Source organism: Phaenicophaeus curvirostris, chromosome 22 (genome assembly GCF_032191515.1).
Source record: "Phaenicophaeus curvirostris isolate KB17595 chromosome 22, BPBGC_Pcur_1.0, whole genome shotgun sequence".
Taxonomy (NCBI): Eukaryota; Metazoa; Chordata; class Aves; order Cuculiformes; family Cuculidae; genus Phaenicophaeus; species Phaenicophaeus curvirostris.
In genome coordinates this window covers 5,031,112-5,047,628 of record NC_091413.1, presented here as the reverse complement: position 1 = coordinate 5,047,628, position 16,517 = coordinate 5,031,112, and the positions used below count along the sequence as shown (strand labels likewise).

Here is a 16,517-nt window from a genome sequence, read left to right as displayed (position 1 = left end):
TTTCTAGTGTACTCTCAACCATCCATCAGAGCTCCCTGTAACACAACCGCTCCCGGCCAGGAACTGTATTAACCTGCCCTTGTGCTCAGGGATGTTCAGAGCCCAACTTGGAGCGGCAGGCAGGGGAGCAGCTGCTGTAAGGGACAGCAAAGTGACAGAGCAAGCAGTTAGTGCACATCCAGCAGCTGCGGCTTTGGTCCAGGGAAGTGCTGCAGCTGCACCCCAGCCTGGCACTGAGTGGTGGCAAAGCACGGGCTGAGAAGAGCCACGGTTTGGGGCACAGAGAGAAGGTACAGAGCTGGTGGCAAGGAGTAAAAGGGCTGGCCTCAGTCTCTGGGCTGTCTGAAATGCCCCCGCAGGAGAGCATCAGGATCAGTGGGTTAATAAAAGCACTGTGCCTTGTGGCCTACAGCTGGTGACTGAATTGATCCAGCTTTGCGCAAGGCATGCAAGAAACACTGCTTCGGTGCCACCCTATTGTCCCTAGCGACAGCCACAGCAGCAGCTCTTGTTCAAGAGGAGCAGAGGCTGAAGGGGAAGCAAAGGAACTCATCACCACCGATCTAAATGAATCAGAATGGCATTTGCATTTCATTTAGATTTAATAAGATAGTTATTGTTTGTTAATTACGTGCCAATTGATTACTGCAGCAACATATTTATTGAAGAGGAATAATTCAGCTGAAGATGCATATCCTACTCATCTCAATTGAATTAAGCAGATTCAAAGCGATGTCGTGTTGTGGAGCATACATCTCTAGCTTGAAACACTTAGGAAAAACTTCCACAATCTGGAAGAAAAGCTGCTCTGTTCCGCAGCAATCTGTGCCCAGGATGAAGTATTGCCCATGAAAGGCTTGTATGTAAGATGCTGGAAGCCTGTGTGTGAGCCTGCAGACCCTGAAAGCCACAAGTTCTGCGAGGGGTCCTTGTAGTGCCGTACAGCAACTTTTGCCAAGAGCACACAAACACAAACATACAAATAAATGGAAAAACACACAGAAACTTGCTTCCAAAACTGGAAGCTAAACTCATGAGAGCCACTGTTCCCATCTCATCGATCTTTCCAGTAAAAAAAAGGAAAAAGCACGTTCTCACTTCTGCAAGACTCCGCAGAGAGCTAAAAAAGCAGAAGGTCTGGCAAAGATCACCCCTACAAAAGGCGAAGGAAAGGCAGAGTTTGTAGCTTGTGCCAGTTCTGGAATGAGATGTGGGGGATGTGGGAATGGGGAAAAATTAAATCGCATTTGATGAATATGAGAAACTAAATGATCCTCTTCATGATGGTCTTTGCACACAAGCAGCTGCAAATCAGAGGACTGCTCCAGCCGGGAAATGTCAATTGTATGGAAATGTCATCTTCATTGCAGAGCTCTCCTGGGGCTGCTGGAAACTGCAACTCAACTGCATTAATTTCCATCCCTCTTTCTGTCTTACTTTCTCTTTTATTTTTCAATCTTTTAACCTTTATAAAGAAAAAAAGTAGAAAACAACCATCTTTTATGCATTCAGTAAAATTTTGTAGCTATAATTGTGCAGAAAGGTTAAAGAGTTTCAATTAGAAAGGTCACTCCAGGACCATTGTGCAGCCGGATTCACATGCTACCCGCTGTTTAGGAAGTTAAAGATAGCACTGAACAGATTCCTTTGCCAGAGCCAGCACCTTCAGCTTTTTCAGTCCCACCAAAAATAAACTTTCAGTCGTTATTTTTCAAATAGCGCAAAGGATCACAGATCTCGGGAGATTTTCAAGAGGGAAAGTTGTAATTTGAGTTGAAATCCAAGATCAGACCAAGAGGATGAAAAGATACATAGAGGCAAAGACAATTCCTAAAGGGAGGCCACTGAACTCGTGGAGGTTTCTTCAAACTGAGGAAACAGGAGCTCATGACTTCATAGAATCATTTGGATAGAAAAGACTTTTGAGATCACTCAGTCCAACTGTACCTGTCCACTACTGAACCATATCCCTGAGCACTTGGTCTACCCATCTTTTAAACACCTCCAAAGCACCCACAGCATGAGACAGAGCACACATGTAGGTTTATCTAACCTCCCTGCTTAGGCTCTCATTCCCTACTCCCTGCATTCTCCAATTCTTCACCCCTACCCTAGCTAAACTCTAACTTCTTTCAGAGGAAAATAGATTAATGTATTCTCCGGTGTTGAAACAAGGGAGGAACAACAAGGTGCACAGAGGGGACAAGCGTACGGCTGGTCAGGAGAGAGGGATTACGTGAATTACAATTGATTTTCTACCGCTAACGAACCATGAAGTGCTTGTGATTGCATCTTGAAGAGATTTATAATTATTCATCGAATCTCAGAAGATAATTAAACTTCATTAAACGCAGACATGACAAGCTTGCATAGTAAAGAATAAACCCCAGAGCAGGTTCCTGATAGAAGAGGGAGATACAGCATTGGAAGATAAGGAGAACCAGGGAAAATAAAAGAGGGGTTCTTCACTAAAAATAGTTCTTGTCCAAACAAGATATTGCTGCCCTCGATGTGTTTTATCACCTCTTTTTCCTTTGTTTTTAAGGGTTCTTTCCTTTTCTTTCACACATCATAATCACACCACCGCCTTTGTCTGACATTGAATGCTTTATATAATACACTGACCTATTCCACAGCAGTCGCTGTGTGAAAATGTTCAAGTGCTTTCCAGCCAGTGGGGACCAGGCTTTTTGCATGTTTACCAAAGTGGTTGTGATGTACAAAACAGAGACTGGGGAAGGAGCTGGGGAAAAGCAAGGGGAGGCAGAAGCAGGGAGAAGCAGTTCATTACCACATGGATCAGAATTCCCAAACAGCTGAGATCAAGGGAGTGCTTATCTCTCTAAAATAGTCCAGCCTTAGCTTGTGACGATGTGAAAATTTAGCCCAAATAGTCCATATTATAGAGATTTATTAGGATGTAATGGGACACACAGTATGGGCTACACGGGGTGTTCAGTATTGGTATAAACATTTCAGAAAAGAAACCTACTCATCAAAGAAGGAACTCTCTGGAGAAAAAAAGCTAGCAACAACATGCACTGCTGAGGATCAAAGGAATCCTGGCCTGCTGCTAGTGGCACCCAAAGACATTAATCCAGAATAGCATTTGTTCAAGTTTTATTACTGTGCTGTCGGGAGTTGTCAGTGCCAGCGCCTGATCTCTGGTAAACGTCTGCATCCAGAAATGCAAAGCAACCACTTAGTGGAGTCCTCTGTCCTCTGCTCGTACAAGGTGGGCTGTTGGTAAGCCAAAAGCCCTGCTCTCTTTGCCTGAGGTGATCTCACTGCCTTTTGCATTTGCACTGCATTTTCTGAGATACACAGAATCAAGGACAGGTTCATCTTATGTTTTCTCCAGCCCCCTTTATAACATTAATTCCCTGATCTACCGAGGATCATCCAGCAGCAAGCTCAGGCAAATACAAGACTATTGGGACACCTTTCCAACTGCAGAGACACTGGTTAGTACTTACAAAGCAAGAATGGGGTGTATTTCCAGGAGAAGTCAGCCTAGAGAAAAGAACAGAAGTCTCAGACTTGCCCAGTATACTTTTTCCTTCCTCTCAAAGGGCTCTATTTACATTATTGCCCTTCTAGAACTGAACATCAAGAGTTTTCAGTCCTGAGGCAATCTGAGTTTATTAAGAATTGGAAATGTCAACATGAAGTTAAAAGGACCCAGAAAAAATGCTTCTCCCACCAGACTCACCCGACTGAGCACACACGCTCTGCAGAACACGCTGCACAGGGCACGAGACAATGCAGGTTGCATTACATTTCTAGCACAAACATCTCTCTCCCATCCACACCCAGGAGAAAAACTGAGCCCTACAGCTACATCTCTCTCATCTCTCATTCATTTTCTATTCCTGCCTGACGCAACACCTTCTCTTTCCCTTGGCTCCAACAGATTTTAGAAATACAGGTCTTCCCTATCATAATGTAACTTAAATCAAACTGTTGTAGCTAGCATTTCACTACAGTGACATTGCCTGAGATGCACAGACCAGCGCAGTAACAGGGAGAGATAAAACCAAGGACAAACAGGCAGACACATAAGTGGAAACGAATCAGCTGAGAACTGTTCCTTATTTCCTCTCCTAGACAAAGTCTTCATAAAAAACCCAGAGCCTCTTGCGCAAAGAGGATTCTAATTTCTAATTGTAATTGGTACAGTTTAACTAGTGAAAACTTCTTCATAGAACTCCATCAGTTTAATCGTTCTGTGAGCCAATTAAGCCAAACTGCTTTAATAAAAGAGCAAACCAGTCTTGCTGTCTATACCTAGAGTACTCACTCCAATTTAATGGATTGAATTTAAAATCCATTTCAGAAAATCTGTGCAAAGCTTGTAGAGGGATTTCCATTCCTTTCAGAGAAGAGAAAGGCTGAAGGGAGGCTGTCTCCACCAAAGACCCTTCTTCTTTTGTTTGCAATGAGTCACACATCCCAGCTTTGCAATGAATGAGGTTTCCGAAGGCAGCGTTTACTCTGGCTCTCACCTCCGTGCTGTAGCACCATGTGTTTTACAGCATTGTCAAACATAATGATTCCTACCCTGGAGAGAAATTGGGTCCTGTTTTATATTTTATTGCCTCAGAAAGGACATTTTTTACTTTCCACAGACCACAGTTGGCAGCAACAGCCCCATAAATCTTACCAAATGTTTTTTGTTGATATATTGTCCAGCAAGAAGTCACTGAGGCTGGGGCCAACATGGAGTAAACAAGTTAATGGCCTCCTGACCCCTGTCCGAAGAGGGAGGGCAGCAGGGATGAGGAGTGCTGCAAAGTCACTGCAGACAAAGTCCCACAGCTGGTGGATGAGCTAAGAGACCACCAGGAGTTTGTTTCCTACGTGACACCCACAATAACATGCAAGTTGCCATGCTTCCTGGTACCCAGGAAAGCTCACTCAGCTCTGATGCCACCTCACCCTGCCAGCCCTCGTGTTCACTGCAAGAGCTCCACCTCGCTCTGACAGGGTACTGTTGTGGGAAAACTGGTGGAAACCCCAGAGCATGCCGGCAGATCTCATGGAAACCAGGATAAAGGAACATTGGGAGGAAGAAAAAAGCGAGAACATGCTTGTATTGGTGAATGCATCTGTGTAGGAGCAGATTTCACAGCTGAAAGGACAGAGCACACTGTGTGAGCACAGAGGAACGATACAGGGGAAGTGTAACTCCCTGTCCACAGGGAGCTGGCTCAGTGCAGTTGCTGTGCCTGCTCTGTCGTAGGAGGCTAAGCACATGTGAGACTTGTGTTGGACATGGTTGTAAGCAGTCTCTATTATGCAGATGAGCAGGTTTGTAGAGGCAAGAGCATGGTTTGGTACCTGTGTTTCTAAATTTAAATGGACAGTGACGGAAGGGAAGATGCTTGTTCTTACATTATGGGAGTATCCAAGGTGTGCATTGTATGCGTGTTACTTGGCCCACTGGTCAAGGTGTATTGGTGACACGTTCAGCTTGTGTATTTGCACATGTACACACCGATATACGCTGCCGTCCTCAAGCCAAGCCCTAATTTCTAATAGATGTCTCCTTTGGGGGTGATGACAGAGCCTCTGTCTGAGAAAAAGAGATGTTCAGCTTGATTCCTCTGGGCAGCTAATGAGCCACTTCCCTCCTCTCTGTCTTTGTCCCTGTGCTCCTCCCCGAGCTCCAACAGCACTTTCCGTGTAATGAAGAGATAATGCCATAATGGCTTGATATGTTGCACTCAGCCCAGTCATAATGCCTTGGAACAACTAACTGCCACTGTGCGAGGGCTCTAGCAGCTCAGCTGGTCATGTCCAGTGAATGCAAAGCCCTGTATGCCTCTCTAGGCACAGGGCCCATTCAAAGGACCTTCATCATGCAAACCAGAACCAAATCGCAGTGTCAGATGTCTCAGGCTTTACTGCTCCACACTTTTCCTCCAGCCACGGGGCAGAAATGCAGTCCTACAGTCACAACCCGTACCAGTCACTATGGTTGGCTGTGATTCCTTATGAGCTGAAAATTCTCCTGAGGCCTCAAGAACAAAAATACTGCTAACCCTGGCTGGAAGCATAATGAACAGGAAGAAAGATTGATTGCTATGGCTGTAATTAAGTGAGAGGCTTTGATAGCCTCATAAGCCGCAAGAGCCAAACCGGAGTCCTGATGTGGAATTAGAGTGGCACGGCCCCCCTCCCTGCACCCCCACACCTTCTCTTGTTAGGGACAGCACCTTAGGATTCTGAGCACGCAGCTGCCCTGCTCCGGGCTTTATAGGCTACAAGTCATTTTAAGAGGAAATGGAAGAAATGAGCTTCCCACAGATGAGTGTGACAGGAGGCTCAGGGACTGACTGCATGTGGGAAGGTGCAGGAATTGGCAAGCTGCCTCCCACCCAGTGCCTCACCTGTCTGTCCACATTAAGCATAGGATTGCATCCACTTATAGTCTTCACACGTCTCGTAGCCAGGGTAGGAGAGCATGAGGAGTGGGGGCAGAAGAAGGAGGGAATAATTATCCACCAAGGACTTGAATCCAGTGAGATTTACACCCTTCCTCAGCCATAAACATTGCTGAGAGCTCTAGAGAGAAACGTACTTGCTTGGTGGAGGCAAGCGCTGCCTGCCAGACTACAGATGCTCAGCTTCCCCTGCATGCCAATTCCCAAAGGATAACCCAGTTCTCAAAGGGGATGAATCTCTCCACTCCAGTCCTTACCCATTTGCACGCAGAAGTGATGTTTTGGTTCGATATCTCTTTCTCAGTACGAATGGTGTCCCCAGGGGAGCTAAGAGACATTTTTTCCTTTATTGTAGCTGGCTGAGGCTAGTGATCTGCCTGCCAGTCCCCACCGTTTCGCAGCACAGCCACACTAACATGTCCCCACAGAATGGAACAAGACACCATCCCTCCACCTCTACAGCTCCTCTCAGCCCAGCCTGCCACATGTAGTGCCTCTGCGCTGGAGTGGCTGCGTGCAAAATCCAGGATCCTCACGCACAAGTCAAAAGAAGACATTTCCAGGCAGCTTGGCTAAGACCTCAAAGATGATCACAGCAGCCTCCTTTAGGAGCCCCTCTACCCTCTCCCCCAGGGCCAGTCTTCTGGCTCCCGTAATGCACAGCCCTTTCAGTAAACACTCTCTCATAAGCTGTAACCTGTTTTTTCTTGCAGCCCATGGGAAACGCATGGGTCCTGGGAAACAAAATTTATGTCAGCCATCAAGCTTGCACTGAACTCAGGACAAACTCAACAGAGATAGAGCCTTTCCTGTTGCTCTGAGTTTGCACTCAGCCTCACGCCGCCCTTCATGCACCTTGTTCTCCTCCCTTGCTTCCATCTAGTGCAACCATCCAGCCAATTCCTTACCCAACAAATACTCCATCCATCAAATCTGTGTCTCTCTTACTTAGGGACGAGGACAGTGTGGGACAGTGTCAAATGCTCTGCACATCATATTGTGACATGATGCCTTTGAGCTTCCTAGTAACCTGCAAACGGCTCAGCTAGCAAGATCCCATTATAACTGAGCCAGACGGGAGGATTCGCCTGTATCATCTTAACTTCTCAGCAACTCTGTCCCGGTGTGTTTGCTGTACATCCCCTTGACCAGGATGCCTGACCCTATCATAACCTCACTTCAATCTTTGTCCATCACACATTGTTGGCCTTCAAACTCAGAGCACCACAGGTGACAGACATATCCCGAGAGTGACAGACTAACAGAGTCAGCAGAATGCAGCCTGTTGCCATGGAAATTCAAGCCCCCTTTTCAGGCATCTGAGTGGCTCAGGGGAATGTGGCCAGCTCCCACTGTGAAAAATCTTTGTAAAGAGTCCCACGGAGAGTTGGTTTTGTATCCCACAATTGCTCTTTTCTCCCCAGCCCAATTACATGTTCTAGCAGGGAACGATGGATGGCAGGCTGGCTCAGGATGTATGACGTCAAGGTGCATTGTCTAACAGATGAGCCTGCAACCAAGGACACAATTTTCAAGTACAAAAACTCTGCAGGAAAACTTCAGATTTTTTTTTTTAAATGTTGGAAGAGATCCATTTTCCCCACTATGCCCCAGGACAACAGCCTGCAACACCACACAGGTGGGTTTTTTTTATGTCCTTGTCATAGGTGTGACACACAAATAAATAAGTAAAGTAAACCCAGACACTGGGACAGAGGGGTGCTGATAGAAACTTCCAGCAAACAAATCAACATTTTTGGCTACAGTATATTTTGTAACTGCAGAAAATGCAAGCAGAGCAGGACAGTTTTTAACTACTTCTCTACATTTCCAAACTTCTGTCATCTGTTTACACAGATACGGGCAGTATTATGCAGTATTAGGACCCAAAGTATTTCTTTACGTGCACAAGTTGCATCTCAGCCGTGTATACTGCATACACAGTGTCATATTCTCACAAAAGTGCCTGCCTATATATGTGTCCATATATGCATGTGTGGCACTCATCAGGGTATAGATATGATGCCCACGGAAGGAGATTATGTTCCCTTCAAAGGTGTAGTCACTTATGAAAAAGTTTCGTCAGGCCTAATTACCTGCACTGTTTTCTCCATTATTTCCAAGATTCCTTTCCCAATGGCACTGATCCTTTTGGTTCTTATGAGATAACAGGTATTTAAGCGAGGCCGCTGCTGGTGGACGTTCCTGCTGTAGGAGCCAGGTAATGAGCACTAGGAGCATCTTTGGGCTTTGAAAGCTCCAGACAGCTTCATTAGCCAAACAAAGGCCACACGTCTAGAGCCGTACAAAGAGGCAGGCGTGTGATATAGAAGAGCTCTAGCATGAGACTGAAGGCAACAGTTCTTCATTACATTATTGCACACTCTGCCCTCTGGGAGCGGCCAGTTATTCAAGGAGTAGTGATAATAAGCTCTCCAAGGATGCTGGCTTTGTGATGTCCAAAGCATAGACATTTGAGGTCCTCCCCAAACAAAAGACCTCGACAAAACACCCTCAAGACTTTTCCTTTCAGGCTTCACTCCAGAAGCTCTGAAAGACATTTAGAAGTCTAGTTCAACATGCTTGGATTCACACAGTTTCTTACACCTCACTTAAGCCACTGTCAAACGCCGCTGTGAAGGATTACTGATGCCTTTCATCATCAGTGGCCCAAAGCTCTCCCCAAAGGGTGCTGCACCCAAGAGATGGACCACTCTTTTTTGAGGAATCCCCCCTGAAATCCACAGTTTATGCTATACAAGTCCCCTGCCTAGCAGTCTGAAAAGGTCCTTGTGAACTTAGTCATGGAAATCTCTCACAATCCAAACAGCCTCCCCAGAGAAGAGAGAGATTTACTTCCTGCTTGTCCTTCCTGAAGTCTTTTTCCAGTGAACTTTAGTGATGATAAACATGACAGGCTCTGTAAAACCCAGCAAGGGCACTATTTCTTTTCCCACCGTTGCCAGTATAAATATCACACTGAGTCCTGGTGGGCAAGAGCCAAGTTTAAATAATGCTTTTTTCGGGCTGGGGATCTGGGTTCTCCAGAGATCACAAGAAATCCACGGTGGTGGGTGAGAACAAGGGATGGATTTAGATACAGGGACACCAAAAGAAAATATTTCCACCCTAAATTTCACACCTCCTCCTATGGATTAAAGGGAACTGTTATTACGATGCACCCTAGAGGGTCATCTGAAAGACAGAGCATCCCATCTCATTCCCTGGAACATCTCTGTAGCTCTCGAGGCTGTATATCAGGGAGGAAACCTTGCTTGTACTTCCTTCCTTCACTCCCACCCCGCTCTGCTGCAGTGCTTTTCTGGGAAATCCCAGGGGAAATAGTTTTGGAAAAGAGGCAAGAAATTGAATCAAAAGATTAATCAATGAACAATTTGTTTCACTGGGGGCCAGGATGAGCCTTGGACAGATGGGAATGGAGGCACAGAGCTGAGGGACAAGCAGCACGAAGGGGAGTGCTCAGGTTTTACACGCAAGTCTCAGCCCCACACACAGAGTGTTTTTCCTGGTGCCCTTGCCTGCTGCTGGGTGGGCAAATTGGGCTCCCAAGCTCTGGCTACATGGGTACAGTTTTTGTGCCAACTTTTGGTCTGAGCTGAATGGCAGCAGAAGGAGCAGATTCATACTGGACATAGAAGCCCCAGGCAGCCCATACCCAGACACAGCGCTAGCCTGAGATGAAAGCCAGAGACTGTCAATCTTGACAAACTAGAATCTCCGTCTTGAAACCAGATGGAAAATTAAAAACCAAAAAAATCCTCCTTCCTAAAAAAATTTAGTTGGGTCGATTGATAGGGTTTTTTGCAATAATTTTGTACAACCTCATTTTATGTCAGTCTTTAAAAGACATATTTACTTTTTTTTAGAAATTAATTTCTTGTTTGGAAGTATACATTTTAAATGTAAAAAAATTTTTTTTTTTTCCTACAGCTTATAAATACTTTTGTTTAAGAATCCTATTTTTTCCTTCTCCTGTAAACCAGAGCTTCTTTTTTGCATGCCACCACACTGCTATGGGAAGGGATTTGGGGTCCCAGAGCTTCAAACCTCCATGCAAATCCTCATGCAACTCTCCGAGGATGTGGATCTATGTCTAATCTGTTCAGAGGTATGGAGGCAGGGTGACAATGGTTTAATCTCATAATTTCCTTCCCCCAAAGAGCTTGAAGCATGGCACGGGACTCACAGATTTTCACACAGTTAGGGCTAAACACCCCTAAAGGACCACGCAGTCTCTCCTACCACAACAGAGAAGCTCCACACAAGCAGTTTCTCTCTCACGACCTTCTTGTTGGCATCCTGGCCTCCAATCCAAACACCCGCATCTCCACAAATTGCTTCAAGATTACCATGCGCTCATCTCCAGTCTCATTTTCCTTTTCCCTTTTTTTTCTCTGATTGTGAGGCCTTACCCATATGACAGCTTCATTACAAGTGACCTTCAGCACTGGCTTTGTTGGGGAAGTGATTTAAAACCAAATTACTGATCTATTTCTTTCATCTCCTCCTTCTTACTGAAGGCAGCGATAGCAGCACGGAGAGGCCATCTGAAACAGCACATTTGGAAGACGTGACAGAAGGGGAGACAGAACAGAAAGCCAATCCTCCACCACAGTCCAACACGAAAGGGCCAAACTGTTCTTGGAGAAATGCCAAAACCGTTGTACAATTTATTCCAAGTGTATGGATGAGCCTGGTTTAGACCAGCCAGGAACAACTCTTAAGGAATTGGGGACTCTACTGAGAGCAGACGGAGGCAGCTGGAAAAAACAGGGGGCAGGTGGCTGCTTGGAAGGCGTTACCACTTTGGCACATGGGCAAAGCAGGAGGGAGATGGCAATATGGACCTCGTTGTTCTGGGATGAGTTAAATCTCATTGGAACCAGTGAGAAGAGTGGCTGTGTGGTCCAGGCTAAATCAAGGAACATTTATATATCTCTTTGGTACAAACTGAAGCAATGGAGGTTACCACTCAATACACAAGGACGAGGGCTTATCAGGGCATGAGCTATGACTCAGAGCTGTCGCTGGAGACAGAGCTTTACTGTAGACTAATGGTTGAGGGGGCATTTATGTGTGAAAGAAAAAGAGAAAGGACAAGAAGATGAAGAAGAAAAAATAACCAGAGCTGGAGCAGATCACCCAGGACAATCAGAATAAGCATGGGAAACCTGGAAAAAAAAAAACAGAGAGACACGGTACTGGAGAAAAGGGTGATTAAAAAGTCCCTTACCTCCTACATGGCAATTAGCCAGCAGTTCCTGAGCAAGAGACCAGCACTTGCAGAGGAGCACTGCTGAGATTTTAGGGTCCAAGACGCAGAATTCCAACTGTCTCTTTTAGACTCTCAGTAACATCAGCAAGCAAGCAGCAGTCAGTGACCTCAGGAACAGCCTAGAGATCTGCAGAACTGAATTCTCAGCCTGAGAACTTAGATATTATCTGCCTGCTCTATGATGAACATGTAGAAGAGAATCTATGCGATTCTTAATCCGTCTAGACTCAGGAAGAGAGGATAGAGACACACTGAACGATTCAGGGAATGAAACTGGTAGTAGGTGATTCACACAATCATTTTAGCAGTGACTTACCAGTTGAGAAGAATTTAATTTACAAACAGAAAACATAAAAGGAAAGTCACGATTGTAAGCAAAACAGGAAGAGAAGAGCCCAGTAATGAGAGGCTCACACTAGAGGTGGTGGGTTGATCCAGGTGGCACAAAGAGGCTACAGAGAAAGAAAAGGAAGGGATTAACTACTGACACTGGAGTGCTATTTCCAGCTGACATTTATCTGCCTTGGAATTCCCAGCTGGAGAGAAGAGGTGACAATAAACACGAGAAATTACAGTGGCCACTTTATGCAAATCTAACCTTTCTACACCTTCCAGGTGGGGAGCATTTATTTACTTTCTGGCTGTCTAGCTACAATGGCAGAAGGAGTGAATCCAAGCAGAATACCGAGAAGGTCAAAGGAATATGGCTCATGACTGTAATTTCAGGACCCGTTCCAGGCATTACAATTTTAATGTGGCAGTTGAGAGGTGTACAGCCGAGGCAAATGATCTGGCAGGAGACACGTGCAAGTGTCAGTGTATTCCTCCACAGGAGCATTTCATCACTCTGATGGGCAGATTCAGAGATGCCAATCCTTGTCACGGTCCATACCTGAGTCTTGCTCAAAAGGACCTTGGCAAATTCCTTTAGCTCATGTATGAAAAGCGATTAATTTTAGAACCAGGCAGATCCGAGTTCAATCACCTTTGTCACAATGACTTCTCAAGATGCAAAGATGTGAAACTGAGCAGTAACCGTGACATGGCTGGGGGTGAATTTGTCACAATTTTAAATAGAAAGATTGCACATATATATACGCTATCAAAGTACTGAATTTATAGCGCATTCTAACAAGTGAAAACAAATTCCTGCCACACCAGAATAAGGCTGCTTTTTTTTTTGCATGCTAAACAGTATCTCTTTGCAATGTGTAGCCATATTCAGGTTTTTACATTAAAAAGTCTCTTTTTATCCATGTAAATAAAACACATCCACCACTTCAGCAGAAAAGAGCACAAGAGCCCTTGGTGCAAAAGAGCAGGAGAAAAATAAAGACCTGCATATCTCGCTAAAACTATGTGGAAAGATTTTGGATGGGCTGCCAGTGCCTCCACACCATATTGAACCATGGTCACAACACAAGAAATTAAAAACAGCACCCTAAAAGTAAAAATGCCCTCAGATCCCTGGTCTTCCAGGTCAAGAACGCAGTTGCACAGCACCAGCTGCCTCCAAAAGCCTGCTGGGGCTTCTTTAAGTCCCTTGAATTCAAACCTAAGTCAGACAGTTTATAACTCATCACATTGGCTTATCAAACAGGATACCTTTATAAGTTTGTGGAGAGAACGCCGACAGGTTCCCAACACTACCTCCTCCAAACTCCAGGTTTCCTTTGGCATCTGCCATCCATCCCAATTTTGCTTAGCATGCAAGAGCTGACAACAGCCTGAGGTGATGTGGCTGCAAGGCATGCCAGGGGCATATTTCTGAACTGGGCACGCCCTCCCATTGCCTCCACTCTGCATTTCTGGCTGGTTTTGTGCAAGAAGGGGAAAAAATAAAAGATTTATGAAGGGTCAGAGGAAAAAGGCAAAGAAAGAAAAATCCCATAGGATAAAAGAGATGAGAAATTCAAGGTAGTTTTAAAGGAGTTAGTGAAGTCAAGAGCCCAAGTTGACCTGAAGTCACAGCAGTGAGAAAGTAAATGGACTTTTAAGGACTCAGGCAGAGATTTTCAAAGCCTTTTCAACAACTCCAATGTTCATTTCCATTTATTTTAGTGGATTGTTTCCAGGAAAATCCTGTGGGCTGCTCTGATTCTGGAGGTCTGAATTCAGAAAAGAGGAGCTAGACTTTGCTTTATTTTTTATCTTTTATATATATATAGATCTATATAAAGAATCAGCAAAACCAGACAATCATTTCCTTCATCATCAGAGAGCCTAAAGGGTCAAGAATTGCATATTATAGAGGAATCATTGCAGGGTATAAAAGGGAACTGCAAAGAAACACCAGAACAGCAGAAGGGCTGCTGACATTCGTGGTCTTGTGGCTTTATTTCTTTTCCCTCCCTTTTACCATAAAATGAACAGGTTAGATCACATTTCTCCTAACTTACCAGAGTCACTGCAGCATTGAGTGGAAAAATGGAGGAGTACGTTGTCCTAGGAATCTTCTATCCCATCCCTTATTTCATTACCTGACAACACCTTAGTCTGCTCTGCAGTGCAAGGCTCTGGAGGCAGATTCCAGCTTCAGAACACAGCACACAACAAGACTACCAGCCACCGTGGGACTAAATGCTGAGAACTGCTTGGCACATCAGTTCATAGCATTTTGTAGGATTGCTCCTATTCCATATGCTCATGGACTTCACCCATCCCATCTCCGGTCACCACAAAGAGCCTGTCCATTATGAGCCACGTGGGTTGTTTCCCTTTCCAGTATAAAACATCAGTAGTGGAAATCAGATTCTTCTGTTTTCTAGCTCTCATGAGCTCTAGGTTAAGAAGACTTGGGGCTTCAGTTCTGTGAAACTATCGACTGCCGAGCAGGTGAAGCAATAAGTGGAAAGTAATTGATAGCAGCAGGTAGCTCCAATAAGTTTCTTAATCAATACAATTTATAGCAGAGACAGCTCCAAACACTGAAGCAGGGAAGCCCAGCTTAATGTGTTTATAACCTTTCTCATTTCATTTTGCTCATTTTCCCTTCCCTACTTCTTTCAGCTGTGTTCTTTTGAGAACTAATTTCTCCATGGACATAACAAGCTCATGCTTCATTCACCATTATCTTACTTGTAAATTGAATTACCTGTATGGCAAAGGGGAACTGCCCAAGTTCTCCAGGACAGAGAGGAGCTCAGATACATGACCGTGTTCTTAGCAGAAAGTAATTTACCTTTTTTCTGCTATTGGATTTGAAGTGAGGATAAATTAGTGGAAAGTAAACAAAACAGACCCCCTCCCCAAAAAGCAATAGAGAGGAAATGGCCATTAAAACAAAGTGCTTTCGTCAATAACTGGTTCCTTAATCTCCAGAACGTGGAGAGGGAAGGACAACATTAGCACTTATGATGTCAAGGGACTGTTTATGGATTTCTCCTGCCTTAATTTCCCCACTCATAAACCAAGGATATAACATCCTTCCCTCACAGCACAGGGTTTATTTACCTCAGCTCATTGAGATCATGCAACAGAAAGTACTCATCATTAAATGAAATACTTTCTCTGTGCTAAGAACTGTAACTGTTCTGACAGGTGATGTAAAACACACCAAGCCGTTATGGCTTTCTGACAGTGACCAAAGAGTGCATCAAGAAAGATGGGAGGCCTTTCCAAGTTTTCCTGATGGATCCAAGTTTAAATAGTTTACTGCTCAGAACTAAACATTTCAGCTGATCGTGCCAAGGACCCTTCAGATATCCTGCCAGTGCTGTTATTGCATGGACAGACGCTCACAGTTCTGAATTCTGCCAGTCTCTTCTCTCCTGGGTTTTGTGTGTGTGCTAATGAACGTGGTAAAAGGAGCCTGAAGGAAACAGAACTGAAAGGCAGGTAGGCAAGGGTGGCTCCAGGTGTTATAAGGGTGTTTCTAATGTTTTTGCACAGACAGATTAGGATGCAATGAGAAATTAAGTCACATTTTCCCCAAAGCACAGCACAAAAAACCCCACCACACAATCCCAGAAACACTTATGCTACGTATGGTAGCTCCTACCTGAAAGCCACTGGAATAGATGGAGGTTCTTTTCCACACCTCCAGTGATATGGGTACAGAATCTTTCTCCTTCTCAGCAACTTCTGCTTCCCAACATTATCCTTCTGGAAAAAGACAAGCATAAAATTTGTTATGTGGAGAAAGTGGATACAGAGGAATTTTCTCTGTATTAAGAGCATTTTTCTTCTTCCTTGTTGGCTGAGATGGGAAATGAAAAAGCTGATTTTCAGTCCTTTCAAAACTTTTCACATAAACATGATCAATATTTTTTTACCACAGAGACAAACAAAAAAATGCGCTTTAACCTGAAAAGGTCTGTTTTGGTAAATATAAAAAGCTGACTATTACTCCAAATAACCAGATGGAGAATACTACAAAATCATTAAAAGACCATATTTGTCAATAACTGACATTTTTCAGCAAAGTTTTAATTAAAAAACATTTTCCAATGGGTAAAAACCCCACAGTTTTCAGCAAAATCCTAAAAATACCGAGGAAGAGCCTGAGGTGAAATTTTTGGCAAGATGAGTAAACCTCAGTAGAAAGCCTGTTCTATGGGAGATGTCTCATTCCGCTCCAGTGACTCAGCAGCCTCAGACATGCTCCCAAGTTGCTCAGTGCTCTTCCAGGACTATTATATAAACTATTCCTTCTTCCAGAAAGCTATAACTATTTAAGATAGTTCATAAAAAAAATAAGCTTCAGTCAGTTCCAACAGAGGAATCCGAAACAAGGACATTAGTATTCAATGTATCGGAAACTATCACTTGTCCTC

General features: G+C 44.4%; 1 protein-coding gene across 1 annotated transcript in view; it reads right to left on the bottom strand.

Moving 5' to 3' along the window:
* Window positions 1-15,762, bottom strand: part of DISP3 (dispatched RND transporter family member 3) — a 101,038-nt gene extending 85,276 nt beyond the window's left edge. The window contains exon 1 of the mRNA XM_069874817.1: window positions 15,743-15,762. The gene's annotated coding sequence lies outside the window, so the exon portion shown is untranslated. The remainder of the gene's footprint in view (window positions 1-15,742) is intronic.
* Window positions 15,763-16,517: the final 755 nt, after the last annotated feature.